This window comes from Dendrobates tinctorius, unplaced genomic scaffold (genome assembly GCF_039654945.1).
Source record: "Dendrobates tinctorius isolate UK_male_01 unplaced genomic scaffold, ASM3965494v1 ptg000246l, whole genome shotgun sequence".
NCBI lineage: Eukaryota > Metazoa > Chordata > Amphibia > Anura > Dendrobatidae > Dendrobates > Dendrobates tinctorius.
Genome location: NW_027361913.1, coordinates 11,975,259 through 12,000,000, shown reverse-complemented (window position 1 = coordinate 12,000,000; position 24,742 = coordinate 11,975,259). Strand labels below are relative to the sequence as shown.

Genomic DNA, 24,742 nt, shown 5'->3' with positions numbered 1-24,742 from the left:
AGACGTGTGACTGTGCCAAATTTTGTGGCTGTAGCTGCGACGGTGCGGATGCCAATCCCGGACATACATACACTTGAGCTTTATATAATAATTATATATATCTAATATATAAAGCTCAATGTATGTATGTATGTATGTATGTACATAAATGGGGAAACAGTGTGTGCGCGCGTGCATCAAGCCCCGCCCCTCATTATGATGTCATAATGGTGGACTATGGGATGGAGGATATGTATGACAGGTATATGGGCACGGGACTATGGGATGGCGGATATGTATGATTGGTATATGGGCATGGGACTATGGGATGGAGATGTGTGATGGGTATATGGGCACTCGACTATGGGATGGAGGATATGTATGATGGGTATATGGGCATGGGTCTATGGGATCGTGGATATGTATGATGGGTATATGGGTACGGGACTATGGGATGGAGGATAATTATAATTTGCTATAACTAACCACAGTTAGTTACTATGTCCAGGCAGCGCCGGGCTCTTCAGCTAATATATATATATATATATTTTATTTTATAAAGTGTAAGAACCTTTTTTAACCCCTTCATGACCCAGCCTATTTTGACCTTAATGACCTGGCCATTTTTTGCAATTCTGACCAGTGTCCCTTTATGAGGTAATAACTCTGGAACGCTTCAACGCATCCTAGCGATTCTGAGATTGTTTTTTCGTGACATATTGGGCTTCATGTTAGTGGTAAATTTAGATCGATAATTTTTGCGTTTATTTGTGAAAAAAATCAGAAATTTGGCAAAAATTTAGAAAATTTCACAATTTTCAAATTTTGAATTTTTATTCTGTTAAACTAGAGAGTTATGTGACACAAAATAGTTACTAAATAACATTTCCCACATGTCTACTTTACATCAGCACAATTTTGGAAGCAAAATATTTTTTTGTTAGGAAGTTATAAGGGTTAAAAGTTGACCAGTGATTTCTCATTTTTACAACAAAATTTACAAAACCATTTTTTTTAGGGACCACCTCACATTTGAAGTCACTTTGAGGGGTCTATATGGCAGAAAATACCCAAAAGTGACACCATTCTAAAAACTGCACCCCTCAAGCTACTCAAAACCACATTCAAGAAGATTATTAACCCTTCAGGTGTTTCACAACAGCTAAGGCAATGTGGAAGGAAAAAATGGACATTTTAATTTTTCCAACAAAAATTTTCTTTCAGCATCAATTTTTTCATTTTCACATGGGCAACAGGATAAAATGGATCCTAAAATTTGTTGGGCAATTTTTCCTGAGTACACCGATACCTCATATGTGGTCATAAACCACTGTTTGGGTGCACGGCAGGGCCCGGAAGGGAAGGAGCGCCATTTGACTTTTTGAATGGAAAATTAGCTCCAATCGTTATCGGACACCATGTCGCGTTTGGAGATCCCCTGTGTGCCTAAACATTGGAGCTCCCCCACAAGTGACCCCATTTTGGAAACTAGACCCCCCAAGGAACTTATCTAGATGCATAGTGATCACTTTGAACCCCCAGGTGCTTCTCAAATTGATCCGTAAAAAAAAAAAAAAAAGTACTTTTTTTTTTTCACAAAAATTATCTTTTAGCCTCAGTTTTTTCATTTTCACATGGGCAACAGGATAAAATGGATCCTAAAATTTGTTGGGCAATTTTTCCTGAGTACACCGATACCTCATATGTGGTCATAAACCACTGTTTGGGTGCACGGCAGGGCCCGGAAGGGAAGGAGCGCCATTTGACTTTTTGAATGGAAAATTAGCTCCAATCGTTATCGGACACCATGTCGCGTTTGGAGATCCCCTGTGTGCCTAAACATTGGAGCTCCCCCACAAGTGACACCATTTTGGAAACTAGACCCCTTAAGGAACTTATCTAGATGTGTAGTGAGCACTTTGAACCCCCAAGTGCTTCACAAAAGTTTATAACATAGAGCAGTGAAAATAAAAAATCATTTTTTTTCCTCAAAAATGATTTTTTAGCACGCTATTTTTTATTTTCACAAGGGTAACAGGAGAAATTGAACCAAAAAAGTTGTTGTCCAGATTGTCCTGAGTATGCTGGTACCCCATATGTGGGGGGGGGGCACTGTTTGGGTGCACGGCAGGGCGCAGAAGGGAATGAGCGCCATTTGACTTTTTGAAATGAAAATTAGCTCCAATCGTTAGCGGACACCATGTCGTGTTTGGAGAGCCCCTGTGTGCCTAAACTTTGGAGCTCCCCCACAAATGACCCCATTTTGGAAACTAGACCCCCTAAGGAACTTATCTAGATGCATAGTGAGCACTTTGAACCCCCAGGTGATTCACAGAAGTTTATAATGCAGAGCAGTGAAAATAAAAAAATCTTTTTTTTTCCTAAAAAAAATTTTTTTAGTTGGCAATTTTTTATTTTCACAAGAGTACTAGGATAAATTGGACCCCAAAAGTTGTTGTCCAGTTTGTCCTGAGTAAGCTGGTACCCCATATGTGGGGGGGGAACCACTGTTTGGGCACACGTTGGGGCTCAGCAGGGAAGTAGTGACATTTTGAAATGCTGACTTTGATGGAATGGTCTGTGGGTGTCATGTTACATTTGCTGAGCCCCTGTGTGCCTAAACAGTAGAAACCCCCCACAAGTGACCCCATTTTGGAAACTAGACCCCCCCAAGGAACTTATCTAGATCTGTGGTGAGCACCTTGAACCCCCAAGTGCTTCACAGAAGTTTATAATGCAGAGCCGTGAAAATAAATCATTTTTTTTCCCTAAAAAAAAATGAATTTTAGCACGCAATTTTTTTTTCACAAGGGTAACAGGAGAAATTGGACCCCAAAAGTTGTTGTCCAGTTTGTCCTGAGTACGCTGATACCCCATATGTGGGGAGGGACCATTGTTTGGGCACACGTCGGGGCTTGGAAGGGAAGTAGTGACGTTTTGAAATACCGACTTGATCGAATGGTCTGCGGGCATCATGTTACGTTTGCAGAGCCTCTGATGTGCCTAAACAGTGAAAACCCCCACAAGTGACCCCATTTTGGAAACTAGACCACCAAGGAACTTATCTAGATGTGTGGTGAGCAGCACTTTGAACCCCCAAGTGCTTCACAGAAGTTTATAACGCAGAACAGTGAAAATAAAAAATCTTTTTTTTCCCTCAAAAAATGATTTTTTAGCCCGCAATTTTTTATTTTCACAAGGGTAACAGGAGAAATTGGACCCCAAAAGTTGTTGTCCAGTTTGTCCTGAGTACGCTGGTACCCCATATGTGGGGGGAACCATTGTTTGGGCACACGTCAAGGCTCGGAATGGAAGTAGTGACGTTTTGAAATGCAGACTTTGATGGAATAGTCTGCGGTCATTACGTTTGCAGAGCCCCTGATGTGCCTAAACAGTGGAAACCCCCCACAAGTGACCCCATTTTGGAAACTAGACCTTCCAAGGAACGTATGTAAGATGTGTTGTGAGCACTTTGAACCCCCAAGTGCTTCACTGAAGTTTATAATGCAGAGACGTGAAAATGAAAAAATCATTGTTTTCCACAAAAATAATTTTTTAGCCCCCAATTTTTTATTTTCCCAAGGGTAACACGAGAAATTAGTCCCCAAAAGTTGTTGTGCAATTTTTCCTGAGTACGCCGATACCTCATATGTTGGGGTAAACCACTGTTTGGGCACACGTCAGGGCTTGGAAGGGAGGGAGCACCGTTTGACTTTTTGAACGCAAAATTGGCTGGAATCAATGGTTGCACCATGTCGCGTTTGGCGACCCCCTGATGTGCCTAAACAGTGGAAACCCCTCAATTCTAACTCCAACCCTAACCCCAACACACCCCTAACCACAAGCCCAACCCTAACCCTCTTTCCAACCCTAACCCTCTTTCCAACCCTAACCCTCTTTCCAACCCTAATGGAAAAATAAAAATAAAAATATTTTCTTTATTTTATTAGTTGTGCCTACCTATGGGGGTGATAATCGGGGGGTTTATTTACTTTTTCTTTCATTTTGATCACTGAGAGAGTGATCAAAATGAAAGAATGGAATCTGCAGCCGGCAGATTCGGGCGGGCGCACTGCGCATGCGCCCGCCATTTTCTAAGATGGCGGCACCCATGAACCGGACCCGCCGGACACCGGGAGCGACAGGGGGACTTATAAGGTGCCGGGGGAGGTGAGAGGGGGTGAGGGGGTTATCGGAATCTGGCGGGGAGCAGAGGGAATGGGAGAGGGGCAGATGATGACAGCGGCGGCAGATCACCGCTGTCATTCAGTTGCGGGGGGGCGATCGCCGGTGTGGGGGGGTGGAATCGGTGTCTCCAGCCATGTCCGATGCTACAGCAGCATCGGCCATGGCTGGATTGTAATATTTCATCAATTTTCATTGATGAAATATTACTATCGCTCTGATTGGCTGTTTCACTTTTAACAGCCAATCAGAGCGATCGTAGCCACGTGGGGGTGAAGCCACGCCCCCTGTGGCGAAGAACAAAGCCCCCTGTATCTGCGGGTCGGGTGACCTTTCAGTGACCTAGGTCACCCAACCCGCAGGGGGGCTTTAAAGTCATGATGCCACATAGACGTCATGGGTCGTTCTGGCACGACTTTTCATGACGCCTACGTGGCGTCAAAGGTCGTGAAGGGGTTAAATTTCAAGAAAAAAAAAAAAAGATATATATTTTTTCCAATAAATACATTTATGCAAGTAAAAAAACAAAACAATTAAAAAACTCCCACTAGTTAACCCCTTCAGTGAACACCATAAAAAATAATCGAGGCTAAAAACAATGCTTTATCATACTACCAAACAAAAGAGTACAATAAAATGCAGTCATAAAGGCGAATGTTACTAAAAATGGTACTGCTGAAAACGTTGTCCCGCAAAAAACAAGCAGTCATACAGCTCTATCAGCAGAAAAATAGCAAAGTTATAGCTTTTTTATTTTCACGGCTTAACGTTATAACTTATAAACTTCTGTGAAGTAGCTGTGGGTTTAAAGGTGCTCAATACACATCTAGATAAGTTCCCCAAGGGGTATAGTTTCCAAAATGGTGTCACTTGTGGGGGTTTCCACTGTTTAGGCACATCAGGGGCTTTCCAAACGCAACATAGCATCTGCTAATTATTCCAGCAAATTTTACATTCAAAAAGTCAAATGGCGCTCCTTTCCATCAGAGCCCAGCCATGTGCCCACAATAGATTTCCCTCACGTATGGGGCATCGGCATGCTCAGGAGGCATTCCACAAGAAAATGTATGGTCCATTTTCTCCTGTTACCCTTGCAAAAGTTAAAAAAAAAAAATAAAAAAAATCATATCATATATCTCTCTCTCCCTCTCTAAAGGAAACATTTTTTGAAAGAAAAGTACATTTTTTCCTCCTTCCACATTCCAAAAATTCCTGTGCAGCACCTGAAGGGTTAATAGACTTCTTGAATGTGTTTGAGTACCTTGAGGAGTGCATTTTTGGGTATTTTCTATCATATAGGCCCCTCAAAGTCACTTCAAGCGTGAGGTGGTCCCTAAATAAAAAAAAAAAATAAAAAAAATATATGGTTTTGCAAATTTTGCTGTAAAAGTGTGAAATCGCTGGTCAGTGGTCAACTTTTAACCCTTATAACTTGCTAACAAAAATCAGGTTTCAAAAATTGTGCTGATGTAAAGCAGACATGTGGGAAATAAGTGTTATTTATTAACTATTTTGTGCGATATGACTGATTTAAGGGCATAAAAATTTGAAAATTGCGAAACTTTCGTTGTTTTTTTACACAAATAAATGCAAATCATATCAAAGACATTTTACCAACATCATGAAGTACAATATGTCATGAGAAAACAGTCTCAGAATCAGTGAGATCCACTGAAGCATTCTAGAGTTGGCCTGGTTAGGAAAGTGAAAACAGGCAAAGGGGTTAAAAGTTACTACTGTATATAAACAGAATTATATCAATCCCTAACTGTTCCTGTCTTGTGATCTGATCGTGGCATCCAGACACCTGCATTACATTTCCACTCCTGGTTTTGGCTTACAAATGCAGAGGTTAAAAAAAAAAACAAAAAAACCTCACCAAATATGCAATATGTGCAGACGACCTTAAGTGTATACTCTGAGGGCTTTTGCAGCAGATTTGCCACCAGTGTTTTCTATTTTAATTCCATACCCAACAGTGGCAGCTTTCAATCTGAAGCCGCAAGAGGAATGAACTGGTCACTTCAAGTGGTTTTCGTGGATTCAACCAGTAAAAAAAAAAAAAAAAAATAATAAAGGATAACTTTTCTTGGCGTTGAATGTGTTAGCTGCAAAAATGTCACAGACCAGTCACAGTTTTAAGCCTCAGCCTGTAGCACTGCATTACAGAGGCATTTACTGTAGAAGTAAAAGCCATAACATGCTGAGGAACTATATTCCGTTTAGTACAAGTCCATAGTGTACATGTGGGTGATGTCTTCCGAATTTTAAAGAAGCATTTCTCCCATCAAAATTTGTATCCTCTTTAATATATTGCAATCATTGTATAGCACTGCTTACTTACAATTGCTCATTTTGCCCTTCTACCCAGCTAATTCTTCTGTTTTCCATTAGGGCTATGATATCATGTGATTAAAAACTGGCTAGCTGAATCCTTCTGTGAGGATGTGAACTCTCTTACCCAGTTCCTGCCCTGAAGTCACGTGCCATATGCATAAGTGTACTGTGAACAGGGTTATGCGTTTTTATGCATTTAATGTGCATAATCCCCATGTAATGTGTAATGGCAAGGTGTAGAATAACAGGGCAAATGCAAGAAGCCCATGATAGTATAAAAGAATAAAATGTTTTATAGATAAAAGGAGAAAAAGTTATTAGCAATATTATAAGGATATGATATACCGTATTTTTTGGACTATAAAACGCATATTTACCCCCAAAAATTTGGGAGGAAGATTGGGAGTGCATCTTCCTTCTAGTCGGAACACAGGCTTACTGGGGGGTTGCGGCAGTGGTGTAGCATTTGTCCCTTCCTCAGGGAACCCACAGTGGCAGAAGTGTGGTGATGCTGAAGCTCAGTGTCAGCAATGAGCAGTGCTGATTGCATCATTGATTTCCCTGCGGCCATTTTCCTGAAGCTGTGGGCTGCCGGAGGCGGTGCGTGCGCGGATCTCGGCTGGGCTTCTCATGCTCCATTTTCCTGAGGCTGTGGACTTCAGGAAAACGGCCAAAGGCAGCGTGTGCGCAGATTGATATCTGAGGCCCTTGGCTTCAGGAAAATGGCTGCCGAGAAACCAATGATGCACTCGACTCTGCACACCGTGGACACCAGGCCGCAGCATCACCACACATTTCTGCCGCCGGCATCCTGAGTAAGGGATCCTGTGCCATGCAACGCATTCTGCTCTGCCTCACCGCCAACACTGGACCCACAGTATTGCCCCTCTTCAGCCGCCGCCGGCTTCCTGTGAACCCGCTCTACCACCGCCGGCCCTCAGGTAAGATACCTTAAATTCGGACAATAAGATGGACCCCCATCTTATCAAATTTTTTTATGCCATTTTTCACCCCAAAATTTGGGGTGCGCTTTATAGTCCGAAAAATACGGTAGATAATGAATAGTTTATATTAGGTACAAGCCCACAAATGGGAGGGTAATATTGTTGTTAAAGGAAAGAATTTCCTGTTTTAGGAGAGTCTATAGTAGATGTAAAGATAAGCAAATTCACTGTTGAGGTCAAGTGCAGTGGACTGCTAGGGCCAACTTAGGCATATCACTCAGGACAAGGAATTGCCATATAACCCTTCCATACAGACCCGTCTGTCGGGCCCAGGACCTAGATAGTGGCATCAGAGCCATCGGGTATATCACGCCTGCAGGGGAAGATGGAAGGTAATAGTATCTGGGAGCACTGTCTTCAGTGGAGAGAAATCCCTAATGTTAGTGGAGTATTTGCTGGAGTTATGTCCGGTACCTGAGGGAAACGCTAACCTGTTCCCTATCCCACATGCTCCACTGTAATAACCATGAACTGTTCAGTAAATGCTTGATGGTAGAAAAGCACTTGGTGTTCCCCAAGTTGCGTGTGATGGTTCCAGAAGATAGAAGTCTGGAGTCAGCAGAAGCCTTTGGCCCACAAGCGAGTGTGATGTACCCCACACCTAATAGCACACTGGGACACAATTTTTCTGTAGGATGCCAGAGCGTGCAGGGAGCAGCTGCTCGCCCCCGACTACTTCGCTCTGGCACCTTACACTTCCAAGCTCCATGTAGAAGCAGGAGGTCAATTTTCTCTGTACGACTCATAGGTTATTGCAAAAGTCCATGGCAGAGGGAGGAGGGAGAAGCTGGTTCAGGAGTTGAAGGGGAATGATTTCTGCAGGGACAAGATACAGGTACTTCTCACAAAATTAGAATATCAAAAAGTTCATTTATTTCAGTTCAATACAAAAAGTTAAACATTATATAGTCATTACAATCAGTGATCTATTTCAAGTGATTATTTCTGTTCATGAATACAGCTTACAGCCAACGAAAACCAAAAAGTCAATCTCAGTAAATTAGAATTGACAAGAAACAACTGCAAAGGCTTCCTAAGCTTTTAAAAAGGGCCCTTTGAATGTTTTAGTAGGCTCCACAATCATAGGGAAGACTGCTGGCTTGACAGATGTCCAGAAGGCAGTCACTGACACTCCACAAGGTAAGCTACAAAATGCCATTGATAAAGAAACTGGCTGTTCACAGAGTGCTGTATCCAATCATATTAATGGCTAGTTGAGTGAAAGGAAAAAAAAAAAAAAAAAAGGAAAAAAAGAGTGGTAGCAAAAGGTGCACAAGCAACCGGGATAACCGCAGCCTTGAAAGAATTGTTAAGAAAAGGGCATTCAAAAATTTGGGGGAGATTCACAAGGAGTAGACTACTGCTGGAGTCGCTGCTTCAAGAACCACCACACACAGACGTATCCAGGACATGGGCTACAAGTGTCACATTCCTTGTGTCAAGCCACTCATGACCAATAGGCAACGCCAGAGGCTTCTTACCCAAGCCAAGGAGAAAAAAAAAAACAAAAAAAAAAAAACTGGACTGTTGCTCAGTGGTAGAAGGTGTTGTTTTCAGATTAAAGTAAATTTTGCATTTCATTTGGGAATCAAGGTTCCAGAGTCTGGAGAATGAGTGGAGAGGCACACAATCCAAGCTGCTTGAGGTCTAATGTGATGTTTCCACAATCAGTGATCGTTTGGGGAGCCATGTCATCTCCTCGTGCAAGTCCACTGTGTTTTATCAAGACCAAAGTCATTGCAGCGGTCTATGAGGAAATTTTAGAACACTAAAATTTAGAACATTGTAGAAGGATCAACTTTATTCTCACAAGGAAAGACTAGAAGCAATGGGATGAAACTGAATGGGCGGAGACAGATTAGATATTAGAAAAAAAACTTTGACAGTTAGGAGTTATCAATGAGTGGCACAAGCTGCCACGAGAAATGGTGAGTTCTCCTTCAATGGAAGTCTTCAAAACAGAGGCTGGACAGACATCTGACTGAGATGATTTAGTGAATCCTGCTTTGAGCAGGGGGTTGGACCAGATGGCCCAGGAGATCCCTTCCAACTCTACGATTCTATGACTTTATGCTTCCCTCTTCCAACAAGCTTTTTGGAGATGGAAATTTCATTTTCCAGCAGGGCTTGGCATCTGTCCTCACTGCAAAAAGTACCAATACTTGGTTTAAAAACAACAGTATCACTGTGCTTGATTGGCGAGCAAACTCGCCTGATCTTAACCCCGGAGTATTGTCAAGAGAAAGATGAGAGACACCAGCTCCACCAATGCAGACGAGCTGAAGGCTGCTATCAAAGCAACATGGGCTCCATAACACCTCAGCAGTGCCACAGGCTGATCGCCTCCATGTCACGACACATTGATGTAGTAACTGATGTAAAAGGAGCCCCAATCAAGTATTGAGTGCATTAACTGAACACTGTACATTTCAGTACGCCAACATTTCGGATTTTAAAGTCATTTTAAGCTGGTGCTATAAAGTATTTTAATATACTGAGATGACTTTTGGGTTTTCATTGGCCGTAAGCCACAATCAATATTAACAAAAATAAAACACTTGAAAATAGATCACTCTGTAATGACTCCAATACAAAAAGTGAAACTCTTATATTAAAGAACTGAAATAAACTTTTTTAGCACCTGTACTTTCCATTTCTACATAGAGCAGAGAAGAAAAACTAGCTGAGCAGAAAGGAAAAATGAGCAATTGTAAGTACACAGTGCTACAGCGACATGTAAAAGTTAAAATGTCAAAATTACTGCTATTGTGAACAGTTAAGGAAGCTGAAGTTAAAGATGACATTTCCTTTGTGTTTTAGGGAAAAATGAAAAAAAAAATATAAATCTTTTACATTTTAAAAGCTACAAAAGAAAAATGGAACGATGCAAAACTTTGGGCACCCTTGGAGATTTGTATGCTACAATAACTGACTAAGGTTTCAAACCTTAGCCTGTTAAAGTTATGGGTTGTTAATATTTAGGAAAGGCCAGATGATGCAAAATTTCCCAGCCTTTATGAAAAACCCAGCCTCTTCTAACCGTTTGCCAAAAAATAGCAGTCATGGGTTCTAAGAAACTGCCTAGCAATCTGAAGATGGTGGAAGATCACACAGCAGGAGAAGGCTATAAGTAGATGGCAAAGTGTCTTCAAGTTGCCCTTTCCTCAGTTTGAAATGTAATTAAGAAATGTTAACAGAAACAGGAGCTCAAGATAAGGTCTGGAAGACCAAGCAAAAATTTAAGTGAGTTTCTCATAGGATTGCTGGAGAGGCAACTCAGAACCGGTGGCACTAAAAATCCACTCAGACAAGATGCTAGTGACAGGGCAGTACTACACCTCCAAAAGGCATAGTCACGTGGACCAGTCCTGTGAGACATGACCCGCAGGCCGGTAACTAAGACAACAAGACACGGCACGTGTAACTGTCGTGTGTGACACGACCCGCAGGCCGGTAACTAAAATGACAGGACACGGGGGAAGGGGAAACAGTTACAACGGTGGGTCCTGCGATAGGTAACAGGGAGACCTCCTGCACTCCCCTGAGTCAGTGTCCCTCACACTCCTAACGTTCCCTATACAGGCTCCTCACCTGTCGCCGAGCCGGAACCTGTCGCCCTAGCACACCCTACACCTCCATAAGAAGGAAAGGATTAGTATGGAATGTGAGGAGAAGAGGAGAACTAAGGATTAGGGTTAGAGGAGAACCCTTCAAGATCTAAGCGCAAGGCCGGTGTCCGGTCCCCGAGGTTGTATGGATACTAATTGTCCTGCAGCAGACACCGGAGGAATTGAAGTTGTCACCACTTTATTCCCACACCAGACTTGGGGGCACAACAGCATCGATAGTGAGCCGGGAATAGGTAGTAAGGAGTCCCCGAAGCAGGCTACAGCTGTCTGCCGTACGAGTTCATAGGAATGTGGCACCCCTGAGGCTCAGTTGCCACAGAGGTACTGCACCTCCTCCTGAGGTGTGGTGCTCCACCATCCAGGCAAGTTGGAGGCTCCTGACCACGCTCCAACACTCGCACCCCACACAGAGTAGTTCAGCAAAACCACATTGCGGCTCCTTGCTTAGAGAGTAGCAGAGCACCTTTGGTGGTTCCCCTGCTTGGAACACTAAACGTGCTGGGAGGTGGGTGGAGTTTAGAATACATAAAAGAGCAGGAAGGTTTAGAATTACAAGTCAGTCAGTGGGAGAGTCGGGGAGAGGAAGTCACTCGGAGAGGAGTGGGGATCCCTGGAAGAGGGATGGAGGAAGGAGTGCTGCAGCTGCCTCAGTGATCTGAGCCAGCTGGCATGGGAAAGGAAAGAAGGAGAAAGACATTGAACTGAAGCCTGAGCTTCCATAGGAAAGAAAGACAAGTACGGAACGTAGGAGTAAAAGGGAACACAGAGGACGTGGGTTAGAGGAAGAACCCTGCCTAGAAGTTCTAAGCGCAAGGCCGGGGCCCAGTCCCCGAGGTTGTATGGACACTAATGGTTCTGCAGCAGACACCGGTGGAGTAGTGGGCTGTAAATGCACTACTCCCATCTAAGACTTGGGGGGCACAACAGCAACTTGGATAGAGAGCCGGGACTCAGGAGTAGAGAGTCCTCGAAGCAGGCTACAGCTGTCTGCCGTACAAGTAGAGTTCTTGGGAACATCTGTCAGGAGGCACTCCAGTGTAACTCAGTACTGGGAGTATGTCACACCCAAAGGTGCTATAGAGGAGACGTTCAGAAAGGCACATGTTGGCGGAGTGTTGGAATGGAGCATTCCATCTTGCCTGACTGAGTCCCTGACCCGGAGGACACGGCACAGAAGCAGGCACTACAGACTGAGTAAAGCTTTGGAACTACATGCCCTGGTGTCCTCCATTCATTCCTGCATCCGCCTGCCTGGCACTGCTACATCCCCTGCGCCAGACACTACACCATCTAAGTGTCACTTCACCTATACTGCCCTGGGACTACAGCTCCACCTGTGGGGAACTATACTGTTATGAGTCACCGAGGAGGAAAAACAAAAACATGCTAAGCCCCAGAAAACCAGAGAGGTTGGTAACTAAGCGGATTGCAGACCCCTGATTCTATCCACACAACTAGCAGTAGCCGTGGAGCGTACCTACGATGATCCTAGATGCCTCGTCACAGCCGGAGAACTAAATAAGCCTAAAGCAAGAAAAGTGGAAATCTAAACTGCCCCAGAGCAGACCCCAAACATGTATTGTCGGTGAGATAAGATGAAAACACAAACACAGATAGAAAGATAGGCTGAGCAAACGATGGAGCCCACACTAACTAGAAAGGACACGACAGGAAAAATGATGTCTGCAATCACGCACAAAACCCTGCCATAAAATGTCCAACACTTTCTGATAACAAAAACCCTGAAGTCGCTAGACTTGAATTCCCTATATCAGCACTCTGGTATATTCTGAAGACAGAGCAAAAAGAGACCAATCTGATCAGGGACAAAAAGCAAACTGGCATAAACAGAGACATAAGAATGGAAATTCAGCACAGCCCCAGCAGGGGCTGGCTGACCACAAAAACTGAGTAAACCAGAACAAATCTCATGTGAAAAAAATAACAGAGCACACTTAGCTTGAGAAGGCAGGAACAGAACTGGAAACCAGAACCTCAGGGCAGGGAAAAAAAAAAAAAAAAAAAAAAAAAAAAACACAACACACTCACCAGCACAAAATTAGGGAGTCGGCTGTCTTAAATCCAGTCAGACTCCTGATGTCCAATCACAGTCCTCCTCCTCAGGTGGCAAGTCTCTGCCATTTACATCAGCTTCATTACCTGCTGTTACCACCAGAGGGAGCCCGGATGGAGAACTCACGACTCCTCTGTCAACACAGCCAGCTCCACCACCCTCACCAGAAGCCAGAGGTAAACCAGAAAATAAGTACACAACACTACACCATCTTGGCTGCACCACACCACCAGTCCCAGAGGATCAGCATGCAGCGTCGGCTTAACACCTCATTTGCTGAACACCACAGGTGGCGTCACAAACTATTCAAACTATTACCTTCCCCCATTACTTGAGCGCCCAGGGCCACGGACCGGGTCACTGCTGCTGTGACACATCCCGCTGACACCGGCCCGGTACAGAGTACCCCACGGCCCTGGGAGGGCGACCAGGAACATCTGACAGGAGGAACTCCAGTGTAACTCAGTACATCACTAAAGGTGCTAAGAGGGAGACGTTCAAAAAAGGCATATGTGGCGCCCCTGAGGGTTCAGTCGCCACAGAGGTACTGCACCTCCTCCTGAGGTGTGGTACCCCACCATCCAGGTAAGGTGGAGACACCTGACTACACTCCAACACCTGCACCCCACACCACAAAGTAGCGTAGCAAAGCACCTTCGGCAGCTCCCTGCTTGGAGTGTAGCATAGCACCCCTTGGTGGCTCCCTGCTTGGAACACGAAATGTGCTGGGAGGTGGGTGGAGTTTAGTTCACATAAAAGAGCAGGAAGAGTTGAGTCAGTCTTTCATTCAGTCAATGAGTGAGGATGTGGAAGAACAGAGTGTGAGACAGAGAAGATCCCTGGGAGAGGGATGGAAGAAGGAAGTGCTGCAGCAGCCCACAGTGATCTGGGTCTGTTGGCACAGGAACGAGAGAAAGGAAGCTTTATTCTCCATTGGTAAGAAGGATTAGCACGGAACATGAGGAGAATAAGAGAACAAGGACCAGGGTTAGAGGAGAACGCTTTTCAAGTTCTAAGCGCAAGGCCGGGGTCCGGTCCCCGAGGTTGTACAGATACTATGGTCCTCTCCAGCAGACACCGGAGGAATAGAAGTAGTGACCACTTCATTCCCACTCAAGACTTGGGGGCACAACAGCAACATATTAGTGAGCAAAGACTTAGTAGCAAAGAGTCCCCGAAGCAAGCTACAGCTGTCCGCCGTACAAGTAGAGTTCATAGGAACATCGGACAGGAGGAACTCCAGTGTAAGTCAGTACTAGGAGTACTTCATTCAAAGGCACTATAAGAGGAGACGTTCAGAAAAGGCACATATGTTGGCGGAGTGTTGGAAAGGAGTACTTCATCTTGCCTGGTAGTTGGCTGAGCTCCTGACCTGGAGGACACGGCACGGATGCGGGCACCTGTACCTGCAAAAGACTGAGTAAAGCTTTGGAACTACATACCCTGGTGTCATTCACTTATTCCTGCACCAACCGGCCCAGCACTGCTACATACCTTGCGCCTGACACTACACCATCTAAGTGTCACTTCACCTACACTGCCCTGGGACTACAGCACTGCCTGTGGAGGGCCATCACTGCTGCACCACACCATCTGTCCCAGAGGATCTGTCTGCAGCGTCGGCTTACATCTCTATTGCCGAACACCACAGGTGGCGTCACGAATCACTTAAACTTTCACCACCATTAGCACACTGAAACAACCCCTTTTGTAATGGAGCCTCAGGGCCACGGACCGGGTCACTGCTGCCGTGACAACCCCCGTTGAGATCATCAACCGGCCCGGTACCGAGTACCCCACGGCCCTGGGGAGTGAGGGCGCTCCAACTATATGTTGGCGGAGTATTGGAAAGGAGTGCTTCATCTTGCCTGGAAGTTGGCTGAGCCCCTGACCCGGAGGGCACGGCACCAAAGCGGGCACCTGTACCTGCAACAGACTGAGTAAAGCTTTGGAACTACATGCCCTGGTGTCCTCCACTTATTCCTGCGTCAACACACCCAGCATAACTACATCCTTGTGCCTAGCCCTGAGCCCGACACTACACCATCTACATGTCACTTCATCTCACTGCCCTGGGACTACAGCTCTGCCTGTGGAGGGCTATAACATCATTGCTGCACCCCACCATCTACCCCAGAGGATCTGTCTGCAGTGTCGGCTTAACATCTTCATTGCCGAACACCACAGGTGGCGTCACGACTCATTCATTCATAAACTTTAATCATCATAAGCACACTGAACATTCCCCCTTTGTTACAATGGGCGCCCAAGGCCACGGCCCGGGTCCCAGCTGCTGTGACATCGTCCCCCCCCTTTCCCTCCGACGTCCATGGATTCTTCCCCCCGTGCGCCACCTCCCCCGCTGCTCAGTCGGCGCCTGCGCCGCTGCACCCGGTATCGCACGGGGAGAAAAAAAAAAAAAACTGTCCGGCATCCGACTTCCGGTCCGGCGCTACCGGCCCCGCCCCCACCGACCGCGTCACTTCTGGTCTGAAGGGACACGCAGGCCACCAGTGCCACCCGACCCCGCACAGCGCTCCCCGCACGCCACCGAGGCACAGCCGCATGCACCTGACCGCAGCCCGGACGAAGGGAGACCGCACCAGCAGGACCAAGGACCAGGGTCAGGATCCATACTTCCCTGCCGGCGCAGGAGACGGGCATCTGCCAGACCCCACTCCCACCTGCCCCGCACACTGATGTGGAACCCTACCCGGGCCACCGTGGCGCTTCCAGGGGACTCAACACTGACCCCCCCCGCTACCTGAGTCGGGCAGCCGGCCTGGGGATTCCTTAATCCATGATCGCATGATCCTCCAGGAACAGGAAACCAACTGATGCGTGGAAGAGGTGCCGCCCTTATGTATCTGAAGGATTTCCTGTTCCTGGAGGGCGGATCCCCTCTCAGGTGGTGCTGTCATGGACAACCGAATAAATGTGTGAATTTAGTACTGTGGCCTGTGGGGCTCTGGCTGCGTATTTACACTAGCGTTACAATGACTGGGATATGGACAACCGAAGGCTGTGCTGGGACAAAGACGTGGACGTGCTTGATGATGGTGGCAGTGGAGTGTGGGCATCAACGGGTGCAGGGCAGGAGGCATTTTCGCATGCAACATGGACAGGGGATTGGCTTGTGCACACAACAGTGGAAGAAGCATGTTTTTACCCACATACACTGGTCCTGGAGCCTCGTGTTCGGCCCACGAAGTCTGGTGCTTTGCTCCCATGTGCCTGATCATGGTGGTGGTCAGGCTCGCAGTTTTGCTACCCCTGCTGATGCGGGCATGGCAGGTGGTGCAAATGGCCTGTTTGGGGGGTTGTGGGCAGAATCTTTAAAAAACAACCAGACTCGGGAAGACCTAAAATAGTTGTACTGCCAGCTTTCGTCGTGTTGGTGTTACGAGGAACGGTTGCCCGCCTTCTGTCTGCGGACATCACACTGCTTCCTCCTGCCTGTTGGGGTGCTACCTCTCCCTCCCCCTGTATGCTGCCATCCTCGCTCTGAATGTACTCCTGCCAGGTTGGGTCAGTTACTATATCATCCACCACCTTCCTCTTCTGCACCCTGGTCCTCCTCCTGACTTTCTGGTAATTGTGTCATCATGGTCCACCTGAAGTGATACATTCCCACTGTCGCCTTCGTGTGAACGTGGCTGCTCAAATATTTCGCTACATGCAATCTCATCTTGCCCCACTTAAAGTTAACCAGGTGAGAGGCCCGAATCTATAAAAGGGAAAAGTGATCAGCTTTTCGGAGTGTCCAAGTGTGGGATTAGTTGTCTACAGGCAGTTGGAAAGGCAGGAGGAAGGAGGATCAGGGTGAGGAATGTGTGGTCCAGACTCACAGCTACTCAGACTTGGCCGTGTGGAAGACAGGGTGTTGGTGGAAAAGTGAGTGGAAATATTATCCACTATCCAACCAACAACCTTTTGACACGGCTATGGTTTCAATAGTGCTGTTCTGTGGTCCCCTATGAATTCGGACAGGAAGGTCATGCTTGGAGATGTCGGTGTTTGTTGTGGCACAATTTCAGCTTACCCACGGCCTCTGCATGCACCATCACGTCCACTTCCCCGTCCCTTGCCACACGCCTTGCCCATTTGGACTACAATATTTTCCACATTAACTACAAATGGCTGAATTGGGAGCGAACTTGTATGTGATCCGTGTGCAGGAAACCCACACTTAAAAATAAATTGTTACCCAAATTCCAGATATTTTAATTATCAAACTGGTGTCAATAACTAGGTTAAGAAACAGCAAGTACAGTGGAATGGAGGTTTCAAAAGCCACAGTTTGTAGCCCACATATAGATGAGGCGTCTGACGGAGATAGCCCACTTTCAAATATCTGCCCTGTAATTTTTTTTGGCCAGCAAAATTGTGTCAATAAGTAGGCTATGACACAACAAAAAAAAAAATTCTATGGAGGCCTGAAATTGCAAAATTTTGAGTGCAATGATATGAGATCCGAGTGGCGGACAAAACCCAGTGTAAAATATCTGCCCTGTAGCAAAATTGTTTTTCGGCAGCAAAATGGTGTAAGAAAAATTGTATAAGACACAAAAAAAATTCTACAGTACCACAAACAAAAAAAATACAAAAAAAAAATTTTTTCTGCGCACTCAGATGTGATGCCTGGTACAGGCTTACCGGTTTAAAATTGCTGGATTTTCACGCTGTACTATCAAAAGGGATCTGGCTGTAGTCTGCAGTGTCAACAAGCAAATGGATAAAAAAAGGGGTTCTGGATTGCTTTGGAATAAAATAATCAGGATTAAAGATGCAAAAAAAAAAAAAAAAAGTTTATTCCTAGCCACTGGTACCTGGTCAGTATATGAAATAGGCAGAGAGTAATCGACCTTCTTTATGAATGCAATGATATCTATATACCCACATACAGTGTCTGCATGCCTTGCACTGATATGTACATACAGTCATGGCCAAAAGTATTGACACCCCTGCAATTCTGTCAGATAATACTCAGTTTCTTCCTGAAAATGATTGCAAACACATTCTTTGGTATTATCTTCATTTAATTTGTCTTAAATGAAAAAACACAAAAAGAATTGTCCTAAAGCCAAATTGGATATAATTCCACACCAAACATAAAAAAAGAGGGTGGACAAAAGTATTGGCACTGTGCGAAAAATCATGTGATGCTTCTCTAATTTGTGTAATTAACAGCACCTGTAACTTACCTGTGGCACCTAACAGGTGTTGGCAATAACTAAATCACACTTGCAGCCAGTTGACACGGATTAAAGTTGACTCAACCTCTGTCCTGTGTCCTTGTGTGTACCACATTGAGCATGGAGAAAAGAAAGAAGACCAAAGAACTGTCTGAGGACTTGAGAAAACAAATTGTGAGGAAGCATGAGCAATCTCAAAGCTACAAGTCCATCTCCAAAGACCTGAATGTTCCTGTGTCTACCATGCGCAGTGTCATCAAGAAGTTTAAAGCCCATGGCACTGTGGCTAACCTCCCTAGATGTGGACGGAAAAGAAAAACTGACAAGAGATTTCAACGCAAGATTGTGCGGATGTTGGATAAAGAACCTCCACTAACATCCAAACAAGTTCAAGCTGCCCTGCAGTCCGAGGGTACAACAGTGTCAACCCGTACTATCAGTCGGCATCTGAATGAAAAGGGACTGTATGGTAGGAGACCCAGGAAGACTCCACTTCTTACCCCGAGACATAAAAAAAGCCAGGCTGGAGTTTGCCAAAACTTACCTGAAAAAGCCTAAAACATTTTGGAAGAATGTTCTTTTGTCAGATGAGACAAAAGTAGAGCTTTTAGGGCAAAAGCATCAACATAGAGTTTACAGGAGAAAAAAGAGGCATTCAAAGAAAAGTACACGGTCCCTACAGTCAAACTTGGCGGAGGTTCCCTGATGTTTTGGGGTTGCTTTGCTGCCTCTGGCACTGGACTGCTTGACCGTGTGCATGGCATTATGAAGTCTGAAGACTACCAACAAATTTTGCAGCATAATGTAGGGCCCAGTGTGAGAAAGCTGGGTCTACCTCAGAGGTCATGGGTCTTCCAGCAGGACAATAACCCAAAACACACTTCAAAAAGCACTAGAAAATGGTTTGAGAGAAAGCACTGGAGACTTCTAAGGTTGCCAGCAATGAGTCCAGACCTGAATCCCATAGAACACCTGTGGAGAGATCTAAAAATGGCAGTTTGGAGAAGGCACCCTTCAAATATCAGGGACCTGGAGTAGTTTGCCAAAGAAGAATGGTCTAAAATTCCAGCAGAGCATTGTAAGAAACTCATTGATGGTTACCGGAAGCGGTTGGTCGCAGTTATTTTGGCTAAAGGTTGTGCAACCAAGTATTAGGCTGAGGGTGCCAATACTTTTGTCCGGACCATTTTTGGAGTTTTGTGTGAAATGATCAATGTTTTGCTTCATTCTCTTTTGTGTTTTTTCATTTAAGACAAATTAAATGAAGATAATAATACCAAAGAATTTGTGTTTGCAATCATTTTCAGGAAGAAACTGAATATTATCTGACAGAATTGCAGGTGTGTCAATACTTTTGGCCATGACTGTATATAGCCACATACTATACACTACACTGCCTACCTAGCACTGCGATCTATATAGCCTGCAATTAGTCCTTAGAAGGACTGTTGGTTTAGCTGGGTGTATTCCATGATGGTATACCCACACTAACTTATAAACTCCCAAATCTGACCCTCTCAGCAGCAGCAGCTCTCCCTACACTGTCGGATTCAGTGACTGACGGAGCAGGGCGGCGGCATGTCTCAAACCTGATGATGCTGTGGGGCCAGCCAATCACTGTAATACCACAATAGATGGCTGCGTCCACATCTAGGGAGGTTAGCCACAGTGCCATGGGCTTTAAACTTCTTGATGACACAGCGCACGGTAGACACAGGAACATTCAGGTCTTTGGAGATGGACTTGTAGCCTTGAGATTGCTCATGCTTCCTCACAATTTGGTTTCTCAAGTCCTCAGACAGTTCTTTGGTCTTCTTTCTTTTCTCCATGCTCAATGTGGTACACACAAGGACACAGGACAGAGGTTGAGTCAACTTTAATCCATGTCAACTGGCTGCAAGTGTGATTTAGTTATTGCCAACACCTGTTAGGTGCCACAGGTAAGTTATAGGTGCTGTTAATTACACAAATTAGAGAAGCATCACATGATTTTTCGAACAGTGCCAATACTTTTGGCCACCCTCTTTTTTTATGTTTGGTGTGGAATTATGTCCAATTTGGCTTTAGGACAATTCTTTTTTGTGTTTTTTCATTTAAGACAAATTAAAATTAAGATAAAAATACCAAAGAATTTATGTTTGCAATCATTTTCAGGAAGAAACTGAGTATTATCTGACGGAATTGCAGGGGTGTCAATACTTTTGGCCACAACTGTACATCTAGATGACTAGGCACTAGGTGACTGGTGGCTGTAGGGGCAGTCAGGGAAGGGGCTGCTCCACAAGTCTTGCAATCCCCAAAGCTTGCAGGGAGCTTGGGGATGGAGAAAAACCACTACACACCATAAGATGGATAACTAAACTAATAGACAACAGGGGTTGGAGAACTAAAGCAGTAGACACCAAGATGTCACTAGTCTTGGAATCCCCCAGGGCTTGCAGAACAAACCTCTGTATATAACAGTTTTTGCAGTGCTTCTGCTTCCTCCACCTGCACCCTCAACCTCTGCTTTAATTAAACACACGTTCGAACACTGCAGAGAGAATCCCTCCCCCACCTCTGTACTGTGCAGCCAGGGCTCACCATAATCAGGCAGTGTTTACAATAATATGCCTTGGAGATAGCAGTCATACAGATCAACAGTTGTGGACAGTTATCCATGACGAGTTTGAGCAATGGCTGTCTCCACTCAACCTGGAGCCAGGGAAGGCAGTGTGCGATAATGTTGCAAAGCTGGTGGCGGCCCTACGCTGGGCCAACCTTACACACGTGCCTTGCATGGGTCGCATCCTGAACCTGATGGTACAGCAATTTCTCCGCCATTGTCCCAGCCTCGATGCAGAAACCACTGTCGTGCTGACTTGCACCATTCCACTTCAGTTGGTATAGAGATCTTTCAGATTACTGGTTAACATGCGATATGACCACACCGTGGAATTAAACTCTACACATGATGCAGCAGCGCCTAGACCATGATATTTTTTCATAGCCTGGCACAATGCAGTATGGACGTAGTGCAATTCATAGTTGCGTACTGGATACAGATGAAGGACCTCTGCACCCTTCTGTACATTTTCTTAATGGCTACTAAGATGGTTAGCGGTGATGATGCAGTCATCAGCATCCTTATTACTTGTCATCTAGAAGCTGGAGCACACTTTAAATAGTGTGGGTTAGAAGGTGGTGGTCCTGGGGGAAGAGGAGGAAGCAGAGGAGGATACTTTTAGGGTTAACAATATCTATAAGTTCAGGTCTGTCCTTTCACAGATGTTTGCCATGGGGAGGAACAATTGGAGAAGGACCATGAAAAGGACTAGAAGGAAGAGGTGATGGACCTACAACAGTTAGGAGATAAAGACTATAACGATTCCCTCTATGTTGTCCGTGGTTGTCAGGAAGGGATGGAAGAAGAAACCCTAAGTGTTATACCACCAACACACTCTGGAGTTAGACCTCATGAAAGAGACCGACCCATGAGCGCTTTCTTGCAGCACTATCTGCAACATGATTAATACCCGTAATGATGACTACTGGGTTGCCAGTGTGTTCTATCCAAAATACAAAAGTATATTTTGCCTGTTTCTTCCCCCCTGGAAAGGGACACGCCCATACTTCAATATCAAAACATACTGGAAGACAATCTTGACAGTGGTTTTTCCCAACACAGCAGTGAGGCACACAGTTTGAGTCACAGTGAAAGGCCAGGGGTCACACTTGCGAGAAACTCGCACGAGTCTCACGTCTCAATACCCGGCACTACTGCTGATGGCACTCGGACCAAAGCGCTCAGCTCTTCAAGTGTAGAGCACATCCAGGCACCAAGATACTTGAGTGATAGACTATCACCAAACACGCTCATTCATCCCTACATCTCGCCAACCATTAAGCATAGGAGTTGATCAATCATGCTTTGGGGTTGTGTTGCAGCCAATGGCACAGGGAGCATTTCACAGGTAGAGGGAAGAATGAATTCATTTAAATGTGAACACATTTTTTATGCATATCTAACACCATCTATAAAAAAAAAAGCTGAAGTTGAAAAAAGGATGGCATCTACAAATGGATATGGATCCTAAACACATGGCAAAATCCACAATAGACTACCTCAAAAGTTCCAAGCTGAAGGTTTTACAATGGCCCGCACAATCTCCTGATCTGTACAGCATTGAAAATTTGGGGCTAGGCCTCAAAATAGCAGTGCATACAAGATGACCTAGGAATCTCACAGAACTGGAAGAATTTTCCAAGGAAGAATGGATGAAAATCTGTCAAACAAGACTTGAAAGACAGCTGTGATACTAGGTAGTAACCATGCAAAGTGCCCAAACGTTTGCATTGGCCCATTTTCCTTTTTGTAATTTTTAAAATGTAAAAAGAGATCTATAATATCAGGGCGTTTTTGCCTAAAATACAAAGGAAATGTGTAATCTTTAACCCCTTTCTGTCATGTGACGTACTATCCTGTCCATGTGCCCTGGGACTTAATTCCCAGGGACGGGATAGTACGTGACAGCGATCAGTGGTGCCCACGTGATGAGCGCCGCTGATCGCGGCCGGGTGTCAGCTGATCATCACAGCTGACACCCGGCACAATGTGTCAAGGGCGGTCACGGACCACCCCCGATACTTAACCCCTTGCACACAGCGATCGCGGTGTACCAGGGGTTAAAGGGAAGCATTGACAGGGAGGGGGCTCCCTCTGTGCTTCCCTGAGCCCCCCACAGCAGCGCAATGTGCAGCGCTGCTGCGGGGGGGGGGGCTCCATCCCTGCAGGTCCCCGAATCCAAGATGGCAACGGGGACCTTTGGGGGCCTGCAGGGAGCTGGCTTCCTCAGTGCCTGCAAAGCGCAGGCATGAGGAAAGCCTGTGCAGTGCCTGTGACAGATTGCTGATCTGTCACAGTGATCTGTGATGTGACAGATCAGCTGTCACATGACAGGTATGTCCCCCCTGGGACAATGTAATAAAGTTTTTAAAAAAAAAAAAAATATATATATATTCCCTGATAAATTCATTTTTTGGAAATAAAAACAAAAATAATAAAAGTACACATTTTGTATCGCCGCGTCCGTAACGACCCGCCCTATAAAACTGTCCCACTAGTTAACCCCTTAAAAATAAAAATAAGCAAAAAATTTATCATACTGCCAAACAAAAAGTGCAATAACGCGAGATCAAAAAGACGCATATAAATATCCATGGTACCACTGAAAAAGTCATCTTGTCCCGCAAAACGAGCTGCCATACAGCATCATCAGCAAAAAAATAAAAAAAAAGTTATAGTTATAGCTCGCAGAATAAAGCGATGCAAAAATATTTATATAAAATGGTTTTCATTGCATAAAAGCGCCAAAACATAATAAAAAAAAAAAAAAAGTCCTAAATGAGGTATCGCTGTAACCGTACTGACCCGAAGAATAAAACCGCTTTATTAATTTTACCACACGCGGAACGGTGTAAACGCACCGCCCAAAAGAAATTCATGAAACGCTGGTTTTTGGTCATTCTGCGTCCCAAAATCGGAATGAAAAGTGATCAAAAGATGTCACGTGCCCGAAAATGATACCAATAAAAACGTCAACTCGTCCCGCAAAAAAATAAGACCTCACATGACTCGGTGGGTCAAAATATTGAAAGATTATAGCTCTCAATATGTGGTGATGCAAAAACTATTTTTACAATAAAAAGAGTTTTAACGTGTGACAGCTGCCAAAAATAAAAACCCGCTATAAATAGTAAATCAAACCCCCCGTTATCACCCCCCTTAGTTAGGGAAAAATAACAATTTCCCATTAGGGTGGAGATTAGGGTTAGGGGGTGTGTTGGGGTTAGGGTTGGAGTTAGAATTGGGGGTTTCCACTGTTTGGGCACATCAGGGGCTCTCCAAATGCAACATGGCGTCTGATCTAAATTCCAGCCAATTCTGCGTTGAAAAAGTCAAATGGTGCTCCTTCCCTTCCAAGCTCTGCCATGCGCCCAAACAGTGTTTTACCCCGACATATGGGGTATCAGCATACTCAGGACAAATTGCAAAAGAACTTTTGGGGTCCAATTTCTCCTGGAAAAAAAAAAAAAAAAAAAAAAAAAAAATGGGGACTAAAAGATCAGGTTTGTTGAAAAACTTCGATTTTCTTTTATTTTCATGCCCGGGCGTTATAAACTTCTGTGAAGCACTGGGGGGTTCAAAGATAAGATAAGTTCCTTGGGGGGGGGGGTGTCTAGTTTCCAAAATGGTGTAGTTTGTTGGGGGTTCACACTGTTTTGGTACATCAGGGGCTTTCCAAACGCAACATGGTGTCCGATCTCAATTCCAGCCAAAAACGTCAAATGGCGCCGCTT

General features: G+C 45.0%; 1 protein-coding gene across 4 annotated transcripts in view; it reads right to left on the bottom strand.

Moving 5' to 3' along the window:
* Positions 1 to 24,742, bottom strand: part of LOC141063233 (putative helicase MOV-10) — a 101,190-nt gene that overhangs the window by 19,043 nt on the left and 57,405 nt on the right. The gene's annotated exons all lie outside the window — the stretch shown is intronic.